The sequence below is a fragment of the Mytilus californianus genome, unplaced genomic scaffold, assembly GCF_021869535.1.
Source record: "Mytilus californianus isolate M0D057914Y unplaced genomic scaffold, xbMytCali1.0.p SCAF_2, whole genome shotgun sequence".
In the NCBI taxonomy this organism is placed as follows: Eukaryota; Metazoa; Mollusca; class Bivalvia; order Mytilida; family Mytilidae; genus Mytilus; species Mytilus californianus.
In genome coordinates, this window is record NW_026262668.1 from 54,230,251 (window position 1) to 54,241,917 (window position 11,667).

Genomic DNA, 11,667 nt, shown 5'->3' on the forward strand with positions numbered 1-11,667 from the left:
ACCTTAATTGGCCAATTAGCAAACTTTCATTGGTTAATTCAGATACATTGTCTTTTTTAATTCATATGGCTAACTTATTTGTAATTGTAAAATTATGAAAGGTCTTTTGCACTTAGTCTATATATATTAAAATACATACGTCTGCAGTTAAAACAACAAATTTTACAGTTGAAATTATATCTGATAACAATGAGAAAATGGACTTATGTGATGGTTTTAAGTCGTAATTAAATTTCAAAACAATGATGGGCTCTAAAATTATATGCACTTTTAAAATATTGATTAAAGAACTATAATTAGATGTTTTCGAGTCTGAAAAATCGTTTTGAAAAACTAATTATGGCACTCTGTCATGTTCCGAGCAAATAAATGCTTTGGATTCAAAAACCACTTTCAGACCAGGTTTAATCTGAGTCTGACGATTGAGAAATATTTGCAATATGGGGGTCCTTAAATTATACTATAACGGTTATGTTTTGCTATCTTTGATTGTCGAACACTAAGTACTATATGTTGTGAAACATCCATTCATATTTTGGTTGTTATCCGATAGAAAGTATCAGAGTTAGCATCTGGACACCAAAATTACTGACAGGTCAACATCTGTATACCTTCATCCCTAGAAACTTTGCAGCGTCGGGTATAAATATTCAAGAAAAAATATCAGTACTATTTTTCTGAATCAAAATGTAGACATACTTAGCTGATTGATTGTTGGTTGCTTAACGTCCAGTGGCAAATATTTCGTGCATGTTCAGGACGAGGAGTTAGGGGCTTAGAAACAAATATTTTAATGTTAAAATTAAAAAAACTTGCAAACGCCGAAACAGTGCTCATGTTTTGAGAAATTGATAAAACAAGATTAGGTAATAATAATGTTGTAGGATTATTTTCAGACGACAAAAAAAGGGGCCTTCACAACAAAGTCCCCCTTTTTTAGCTTTATTTTTAAACTAAATGTATTTAATTCTTTGTAAGTTTTTTTTATATTTTTCAATTGTTTTGTTTTAATGATAGATTAAAAATAAAACATTATAAGTGACCATATTTTCCTTGCTTTTCTTCTTCGTACATGTGTTTCTAAAAAAAAACAATATATCGCAAAAATGTATGACACTTTGCTTTGAAAGGTGCCTGTGTGGTTGAAATAATTATGATTTACCGTTCACATTTTCAAAGCATCATTTATTCAAAATATACACTTAAAACCCAAATGCATTTATTTCTAAAAGCATATATTCTCAGGCTTAGTTTGTTAAAGAGAAAATAATGTATAATATTCACTTCAAGTAACGAAGTAAAATCCCTCGTCGAAAAAGCAAAAGGAATGAGTACTGATAACAAAGAATTTCTTTCGAATTAGGTAGAAGCCATCTAAAAAAATATAAAAAGGAGGAGATATCACATTAATACTTAATGCATTTCTGTAATTCAATGTTTACTTATTTTGTGTTACATCTCGTCTCACTATTTTTAATATGAACCACCTTTGATAAGTATTCAGTATGACGATAAATTTTCACTTCTGTACTCGTACTCTGAACAGCAAATTTATCAATTTTGTAAAAAGTGTTTACTTCCGTACTCCTAACAACAAAATTATAATATTTCAATTTACCTATGTACGTTGTTTTATTTAACGCCATTTTGTCCCAGGTTAAAGTTGTCTTTTTGACACTGTTCCTACATCTTTTTTTATTACTTCCTGTAACGTCTATGTTATATAGGCACCTACGATTTACTATCGTATTTATATTATGTCATAGATCAAACTTATTCGTTCAGCGTATGCTTACTTGTTTTTGTTTAAATGTCTTTTTGATCGAGTTAAGCCATTTCAATTGATATTTTATAGTGTGTCTTTTTATGTTGTAATGTTACACTTCTGTCTCAGGTTAGGGTTAAGGTTCGGTGTGAGCCAAGGCTCCGTGTTGAAGACCGTACTTTGAACTATAATTGTTAACTTTTTATACATTGTGACTTGGATGGAGAGTTATCTCATTGGCATTCATACCACATCTTCTTATTTATATTATACATCCTTGATTTCAAAAATTTGGCTTTGAGCGTTCCTGATGAAGGTAAATCCAGAAAAAGCGTTTCGAACGCACGAAATTTGTAAAATGTTGATTTCATTTTTACACACTGGATCGATACGCTGCAGGTAGACTATCATGCTCAGTTTCCGAGGGTTCCATCAGCTCAGTAGCTGAAACAAGTATTAAGTCCTAGAGGAGATTATGATTATTTAAAAAAAAAAAGCAGGGAAGTCCGATGCTGTTGTAGTATCAGTTCCCGAGAGTATCATCAAATCAGTAGTCAGTATTTCGGTACTGACATGATTTTTAAAAATCCTATCTTAAATTATCCGTTTATCAATTTAGAAATTATTATAAGAAAGAAAGGTTTCAACTCCTTGGGCAAAGTTGACCTTGGCTATTATTTTTAGGGCCCTTTTTTATCATATAGCTCTTCAACTGTTTCGGTTATTATACATCCTTAGCTTTCAAAATTTGGATTTGAGAGCTCCTACTGAAGCTTTATCCAGAAAAGCGCTTCGGACGCATTTAATTTATAAAATATTGTTTTCATTTTTTATAAAAAAAAATATGTTGACGCCACTTAAGGCATCCACATGAGGAAATAATAAATTGAACTTATTTTTTGTTTACTCGGCACTTTTAAAGAAATAACTATATCAGTCTTATATTTTCATTAAAGTTGCACTGTATTCATTACTCAGAAAACGTGTTAAAATTTTGTAATGTATTGTAGCCTGTGGTTATCATCGAGTTTTTATATTCACTTCACTGTTTTGTTTTCAAAATAATTTCCTTCAGGAATTAATGCTTGTGTCAACAAGAAAACTGAATATACAGAAAAATTTATTTCATCGAAATATACTTGAATACTTTTATTCAATATCCGATTTCAACAATTTTCTCCAAGTCAGCTGCATATATTTAGAAGAGACTTCCGCGAGTGAGCAATAACAACTACAAATATGCATTTTTATCTTAAGGACAAAATGTCAAAGAATGAGAACTGTACGACCCTCAACAATGAGCAAAACTCACACCGTATAGTAGGCTATAAAAACTCCGGGATGACAAAATTTGAAACAGTTCAAAAGAGAAAACAAACGGCCTGACGTATACTAAAACAATAAAGAACCATTCAAGCACAGGACCACGGACCGGGATAGGCACACAGAGAATGTAGTGTGATCAAATACGTCTGAGAATTCCCAAACCTCCCCCTTTTATATTCAATATTTTTATGGATACTTGTATTAAATATTCAAGTCAATTATCAAATATGACTACAGGGTCTTTGTGGAAGACATGACTAAAGTTGCCCAATTTACAGATGTGGATACTAAAACATACAAAAAATCTGTTAGAGTCATCCTGTTCAGTAGTTTTTTTTTTTTAGAAAAGTGTGGCAAAAATTTTTGTTTTCATTCAACATATTGAAATATTGAAAAATTCCAACTATATTCAAACAGTAAGTAAGTAGGTGTCTGACCAATTACACGTTATAACTCACCACTATCAAGTTATTTGCAAAATTTGAAGTCATCTTTTTTAGGTTCTTTTTAGAACACACCCTGATTTAAATAAAAATTCTCTGAAACTGACATCAAAATGCTAGATTGTTAATTGACAATATATTTGTCACGTTTAGAGGACGTCATTTTTAAACAAAACACAAAATCGGCATTTCTATGGTATCCAACTATGATGTTCCTCTATTTATATTAGGCAGTTTTAACACAGGAGCTTCACAGGACAAATGAAAAGAGGCTAACATTATCTTGTAACTTCACGTACGCGTTCCGCTATATAGATGATGTTTCTCACTAAATATTTCAAAGTTTGGTGACTATTTTGAACGCACCCATCCCGTCGAACTTGTAATAAAAAATACTACAGATACCATTAGGTTCTTCCTTATACAAAATGTATCTTGAATAACATTTAAAAATTGACAATTAGGGTTGGTTGAAAACAAAACTTTACCGGACAAAAGGAATGATTTCAGCTTCCCAATTGTAAACTTCTATTTTTTATGTAGGAACATTTCTGTAGCGCCTGCATACAATGAGCAATATGGCAGGTACTAATAGTGGAGCAGGACTGCTTCGCCTTCCGTACCACCCCCTAGTTCTTGATGTTATCCGTGTTGCAACAGTAAATTCCATATGGGATGAGAGCGAAGATAGTGACCTAATACGATATATATGGGGTCGGTAAATTCCATATGGAGTGAGAGGTCTTCGCTCTCACCCAATATGGAATTTACTGACCCCATATATATCGTATTATGGAATTTACTGACCCCATATATATCGTATTAGGTCACTAACACACTATTTAACTAATAATATTAGTCCTCTCATATCTGAGTGCCGTTAGCCATGAACATGTTAGACGACTATTGTATCTAATTTAGATAAAAGTAATCAATAATTATGTTATCTTTTCTCTTCTTCTTAAAAGAGCAATGAGTTTTGATAAAACAGGAATAGTGTCATTATCTCAAATTTGTCAGATGCTAGTATAACACTTTCAGAAGATGTTTTATTGTTATGGAATTGGAATGAATTCTTAATTGTATTTTTTCTGTCATCAAATTGATACTTTATCACTGCTTTTGTATGTCAAAATGAATCGCTGAAATATCTCGTCTCTTCCTGGTTTAATTAACAAAACCTGAACTTTTTGCTGATTAATGGTAACACTTCTATGTAAATATATTATACACCTTATCAGTTTTAATTATACAATTTTAGGGCTTAATAAGGTTATAAACGCCTCTGGTTGAACATGAATTGTAGGTAAAAAAACGTAATAAAATTGTTCACATCTCAACCATTATTAAAAGTTGATGCCTTTTTGGTGCATGTGTGGCATTTAACGTTGATGATCGAAGTTAGAAGAAGACTGTACAGTCGATTCCCACATTTGCGATATATTATACATTACTTTTCAAATTCTAAGAATGGCAGAGGCTCATTCAGCTTTAAAACTAAAGCTGTATTTCGCCTTGGCCTTTTTAATTTGTACGCCAACTTTTTGTAGGCTGGCTTTTTTTCAGGGAGTTAAATCAGTGGCATTTACATGCTACATTTTGTAAGATTAACTCCCCTGTTGTAACAGTTGTAAATAATTTTGATCGTCGTTTTTAGTAAATGATATTTCCATTGGAATCTTTCTCCTTTTAAATAATTTGCCTCCAAAAAAATCAAGCAAGTTGTGTCCTGACATCAGTGTTGATACATCCGGGGGATATTCAGTCATATATAATACAAAAACAAAAGATATGAGGTATCCATCCGGTGTTTTTCTGTTTTGGTATCCTCAGCTTTGATATACATTTACAACACTCGTCACGTTATACTTTTTGCTAAACATAACTTTGAATTTTCTTGATTAAAACATACTTTATTGTCTTATTCATCCATTTCCAGTTCCCAAAAGCATATTTCGATTTTCTGGGTAAGGAAATTTAACATTTTTAGACTTAATATAAGTCATGCATAAAACCAAAATATTATAATATCAAAACCAAGAAATTGGGTTTTTATAATTAGGTATAAATGTTCACAGCAATTGATTTATTTCCGCAATGACTCTTTAAAAATCAAAACCTTCCTAACAAAAAAAATAACGATACAATACATTTGAATTGAAAAGTCCAATATTTATATATTAAACATCGATACATGTATAAGCCTTAAATATTGAAAAATTTCAAATTAACTCATCAAAGACACCAGACTTAATGTAATTTCATACGCCAGACGCGCGTTTCGTCTACAAAAAACACCAGTGACGCTTGGAATAAAAAAGTTAAAAGGCCAAATAAAGTACGAAGTTGAAGAGTGTCAAAGTTGACAGTATATGTAAAAATATACGTAGAATAAACTTTATTAATAAGCATTGATTTAAACTGACTGTTAAAAGGAAGATTTAGACCGACCAACCTCTAAATCACAGGAAGATGCTGTGTGTCAAAAATCTATCAGACAAATAAACTCCATCAAACATATCAGAGAAAATATTTGTTTAAAAATATTGTTTATTTTTTAACATTTTTTCAAGAAAGAAAATTCAATGATTAACAATAGATATCGGAGTAATCAATTGTAAAAAAATTATATACATGAAGATACCGGAAGTTGGTTCGACTATTTATCCATTTAAACATTTGTATATATTTAAAAAATATTCAAAACGATTTTCCGGGTATACAGTTGCGATCTTTAGTGCATACAATAGTTAACTGTTTTTAAACATCATTTTCTCGATATTAAGTTTCGCTATAACATATTGTACTCAAAATTGTTTTGTTCTTTAATTTTGTAAAAAAAACCTTTTATTAACAGGAAATACGTGGGAAAACTTGAAAACACAGACGAAATATTTTGATCATATTGTCATTAACTGTTTCTTAGAAGACAATTGTCAGTATCAAACATCAGTTTTGACATTATAGAAAAGTACAGTAATAAATCAAGTGCATATCCATCGGATTTTTAAAACAAAACACGGAAAAAACTAAATTGAAATGTAAATACTTAAGTGCAATATTTTCTCTTAATTATTTTTATACAGAAACAAGTATGATAACGATGAAAGGGATTTCAAATGACGATTAGACATAAATTTGTTTAAAAGAAATAGTTAATGATATAAATGGATGATTTACAAAACGAATTTACAGTCCCACGCATAAATTAAGTTTTAGCTTCTTTGAATTTGTGTAGGTTGTCTTGTTCATACCACCATATTTCTATCATACATGTGTAAGCCACTGTTTTGTAAGCTAGCTTTTTATTAGGGGAGTTAAATTAGGGGCATATCAATGTTACACTTTAACTCTCCTGTTTTTGTAAAAAATTTTGATCGTCGTTTTTAACAAATGACATTTTGATAATTTGCCTCCAAAAAACCGAGCAAGGTGTGTCCTGACATAAGTGTTCATGCATCAAGGGACTTTTCAGTCATATATGGTGTTTTTCTGTTGTTTTTTTTTGTATCCTCAGCTTTGGTATACATTTACAACACAGGTCACGTTAGAAATATTTCATTTTAAATTTGTTTAAAAAGAAATGGTTAATGATATAAATGGATGATTTATAAAACGAATTTACAGTCCCACGCATAAAATAAGTTTTTAGCCTCTTTGAGTTTGTGTAGGTTGTCTTGTTCATACCACCATAGGTCAATCATATATGTGTATGTCTTAATTACTGAGGTTGTTGTTTGTTGCTGTACATACTATTTGTTTTTCGTTTATTGTTTTGTACTTAAATCAGGCCGTTGGTTTTCTCGTTTAACGTTTAATATTTTTGTTTTAAATTTGTCATTTCGAGGTCTGCGATTACCCCTGGTTTTTTGGTGGGGCTCGTGTTGCTCAGTCTTTAGTTTTCATTGTTGTATTTTGTTTATTGTTGCTTTTCTTTTCGCCGTTTTTTGTTTTTTTGCCATGACGGTATTATCAGTTTGTTTACGACATATGAGTTTGTACATTTGTATAACCCTTTGGTAGCGTTCGCCTACCCCTGAAGATTGTATAGGTTGCCCATTAAATGTCTTTTTGGTTATTTTTGTCGTAAAGTTGCTGTCTTATTGACGTTTGTACTTGACCGTACATTTGTATATTATATACAACCGAGAGAATTTACTTGTCCTTTTCTGGATTTTGATATTTCTGTTTCACACGAGACGAATTTTAGCTTCCTTCTGTTATTTTTTCCTTTTTTTTTCATCTGTCCCTTCTTACGATCGATTGTATGTTTCCAAATTCGTTTTCTATGTCCGTGTCTTTAGTGACGTTTCAGATTTCAATGAACATAATATATGTATAATAACTGGTTAAGTATTAAATCTGGGATTTCGTTACCACAAATTACTTAAAAACTTTTACTAAATTATTTCATTGACACAAATATTTGGCTTTGTTGCTTGGCTTTACCTGGAGGATTCTTATTAAAACGGGATTTCACATCCTAATTTTCACGGTGATGTTAACGTTGTTAATAGAGGCCATACATATACTTAGATACGATCATGTAAACTTATTGATTCATTGAATAAACTTATTGTTAAAGGTTATCAATTTAACACCTAAGTAAAATTATTGAATACTGTTTTAATGGTAGTCGATTTTGTTTTTGATAAATTAAGCATAGCTGAAAAGGATATGTAATGCTATATATACAGTTATGAGTGTTTTTGATCCTACATTCTGTCGATACTATTCACTTATATTTTGGGTCAATGTTTTTCTCAGATTGATTATGACGTCTTTACACCAAATCGTTTGGATGTGTACTAATTGATATTTTAGTCTCGGAGAACATAATTTTTTTTATTAGTTGAAATTGACTTTGAACTAGCTTTCAGTAACTGCGAGTACCCTTTGATTGACATTTAGTGTCTTTTGTTTTTATTTTAGTTTTTATTTTGTGCTTTGTATCAATCTATGAAGTATATACATGTACATATATAGTAATTTATTATTAGTGTCCAAATCAGTCCTTAAATTCACCACAGTCTCTCAATTAATTTCAAAAGCATCAATAGATTTTGATACAATTACATCCACTGGTAGGTTATTCCAATTATTAAGTATACCCTGTGAAAATTGTCTCCATTTAAACGATGTATTACAACGGGTATTTGTCCTAACAATAATGTCAATATTAAGAAGGTATATCTGCTATTGCATTTATAATTTTAAAGTTTGAATCATATCACCATGACGCCATCTACAAGTCAGAGAAAGAAGCTTATAATAAGCACTTTTAATTGTTCCTTACAACACAAATTTAGTACAGATGATATACATATAGATCGTATCGTCTGCAATTTTCAGCAGATGTTTCATTGCAATAATTATTCTAAATGTGGTCGTATTAGCAAAATATATATTTAAAGAAATTTAACTTGGTTTATGTAATTACGGTCATTTAGATGAATTATAGCAAGTAGTTTACTTTTGCTTTTATTTACCGTAAATGGTTATATACTTTACTGGAAGTATGTTTTGTAAAAAAGTCCTATTGAAAAATTATTCTTTTCTTGCTCATATTGTATAAACATTTTTAGAAGTACTTCTACCGTTTTGAATGCGCTTACACTTGCAAGTGAGAGAGTTTTAAAATGCATGTACATTTTCAGAACTCTTAGTCAAACGCCGATTTTCGAAATCGTTCAAGAATATTTTTTAAAAGTATGCCCATTGTATACTGATCTTTGGGAAATATCTTTTAGTTTTGTATTTAGCCAATTTCCTTAATCTTACAAAACAATATATTATGTTGCTTGTTCTTAATTCAGCCCTGCCTTGCATTTTTTTGATCAGATTAAATTTTTCGATTTCAAAGAATATCAGAACACAAAAATGTTGCTTTTCTCCAAACATTTGGGTTATTGGTTAAGTGATGTTCAATATATACATATAACAGTAAACTGTATATGACGCTCATCTGTAAAAACAATTGATAGACATCAAGGTATGGGTTCAGCAAATATGAATAACTACAGGGATTTATTTTTCTCATTTACAAATAAGAGAATATAATTCGCAAAGATAAACAAAAAAGAAAGTTTTGTATGAAAATCATACGGTGGCAGAATAAGGCAATGCACGAAATATATTTCAGCTCGTTCCCACAACATAGTATTTTTTTCCCTCAAGATAATATCCTGTAACCACAAGTTGATTATCTTATTACTACAAGATGGTTGTCTTTTTCCCAAAACATAGTATATTGTTCACACAAGAACATAGTATATACACCTTATCGCTATTTGTCCGCCATTACTGGACATCACACAGGTTCCCGTAAAATTTTGACGTCATAATACAAAATATCTGACGCCACAATGGAAAAGTGATTGTTGTATGACGTCAATAGTTCAAGCGGGACAGATTCTCGGGTCAGCCGGGAATAGCGATAAGGTGTATTGTTCCCACAAGATTATATCCTGTACCAACAAGATGGTTTTCTTGTTCACGCAAGATGATATCCTGTACCCACAACATAGTATATTGTTTCAACAAGATAATATCCTGTACCCACAACATAGTAGATTATTCCCACTAGATATCTTAGATTAATACATGTTATATCAGTATTACAAACCTAATCTTGAACTCTATCCTATTTTTTGGAAATTTATAGAAATTTATATGTGACGTCACATTGTGCGTCGATCTCTTCGGCTAACATATAATACGTTGTTCGGCTGTGCCTTTTTTATGTGCTGATTTAGGTTGTTTTACGTATTCGTTTTCATTCTGTAGTTAGTCACCACTTCGGTGTTATAAACATATCTATTCTATAGTCATTTTTATAAATTTACTGTTTGCGAAAGTATGAATTATTCTAAATACTAAGGATTTTCTTATCCCAGGCATATAACCTTAGCCGTATTTGGCACAACTTTTTGGAACTTTTGGTCCTCAATGCTCTTCAACTTTGTACTTGTTTTGGCTTTCGAACTTTTTTCATCTGAGCGTCACTGATGGGTCTTATGTAGACGAAACGCGCGTCTGGCGTATTAAATTATAAGCCTGGTACCTTTTGATATCTATTATTTGTGTGTGTCTCTGTCTTGTTTGTTCTTCCATTTATTTGTATTGTAGTCCTGTCATGTAATCTTGTCATTTTAATGTTATATTTTACATTGCCATAAAAGCGGGAGGTTTGGCTAGCCACAAAACCAGGTTCAACCCACCATTTTTCTAAAAATGTCCTGTACCAAGTCAGGAAAATGGCCATTGTTATATTATAGTTCGTTTCTGTGTGTGTTGTGTTTCTGTTGTGTCGTTGTTCTCTTATTTTTGATGTGTTTCCCTCAGTTTTAGTTTGTAACTCGGATTTGTTTTTTTTCTCAATCGATTTATGAATTTCGAATAGCGGTATACTACTGTTGCCTTTATTTTGTACTCACAAGGTTTTCTTGTTCACTCAAGATAATAACCTGTACCCACAAGACGGTTTTCATGTCCACTCAAGGTAATATCCTGTACCCACAAGAAGGTTTTCTTGTTCACTCAAGATAATAACCTGTACCCACAAGACGGTTTTCATGTCCACTCAAGGTAATATCCTGTACCCACAAGAAGGTTTTCTTGTTCACTCAAGATAATATCCTGTACCCACAACATAGAATATTGTTACCTATGATGATATCTTCAGTAAGTCAAACAATTCATCCCCCAGAAAGCTCACCAACTGTATTACCGGTACCTTTTTCAAGAAGTCCAGGTTCACCTCCTGAAGATTCTGAAGATACATATTCGTATTCACAGAGTAAATATCATGGAGGAACTTATTGCTAAATGCAAAAATCCTAACATTATAACTTGTGCTGTTAAATTTGATTTCGTTATCGAAAATCGGGCAGATGCAACAGGAGTGTCGCGGGATGTTTACTAAACCTTTTGGAATACATTTTTTTCCAGGGCTGCTGAAGGAGAAGGACAAGCAAGTGTATCGTCTTTAATTTCCAAATTGCAAAACGAGGAATGGAAATCTATATCAATTTCATTTAACTATTTTTAAAAAGCTAGTTTTCCAAATTGTAACGAGTAAGTCTATTTATCTATTACTGATGAAATTGGAGAAAATATGTATGTATGTTAAAA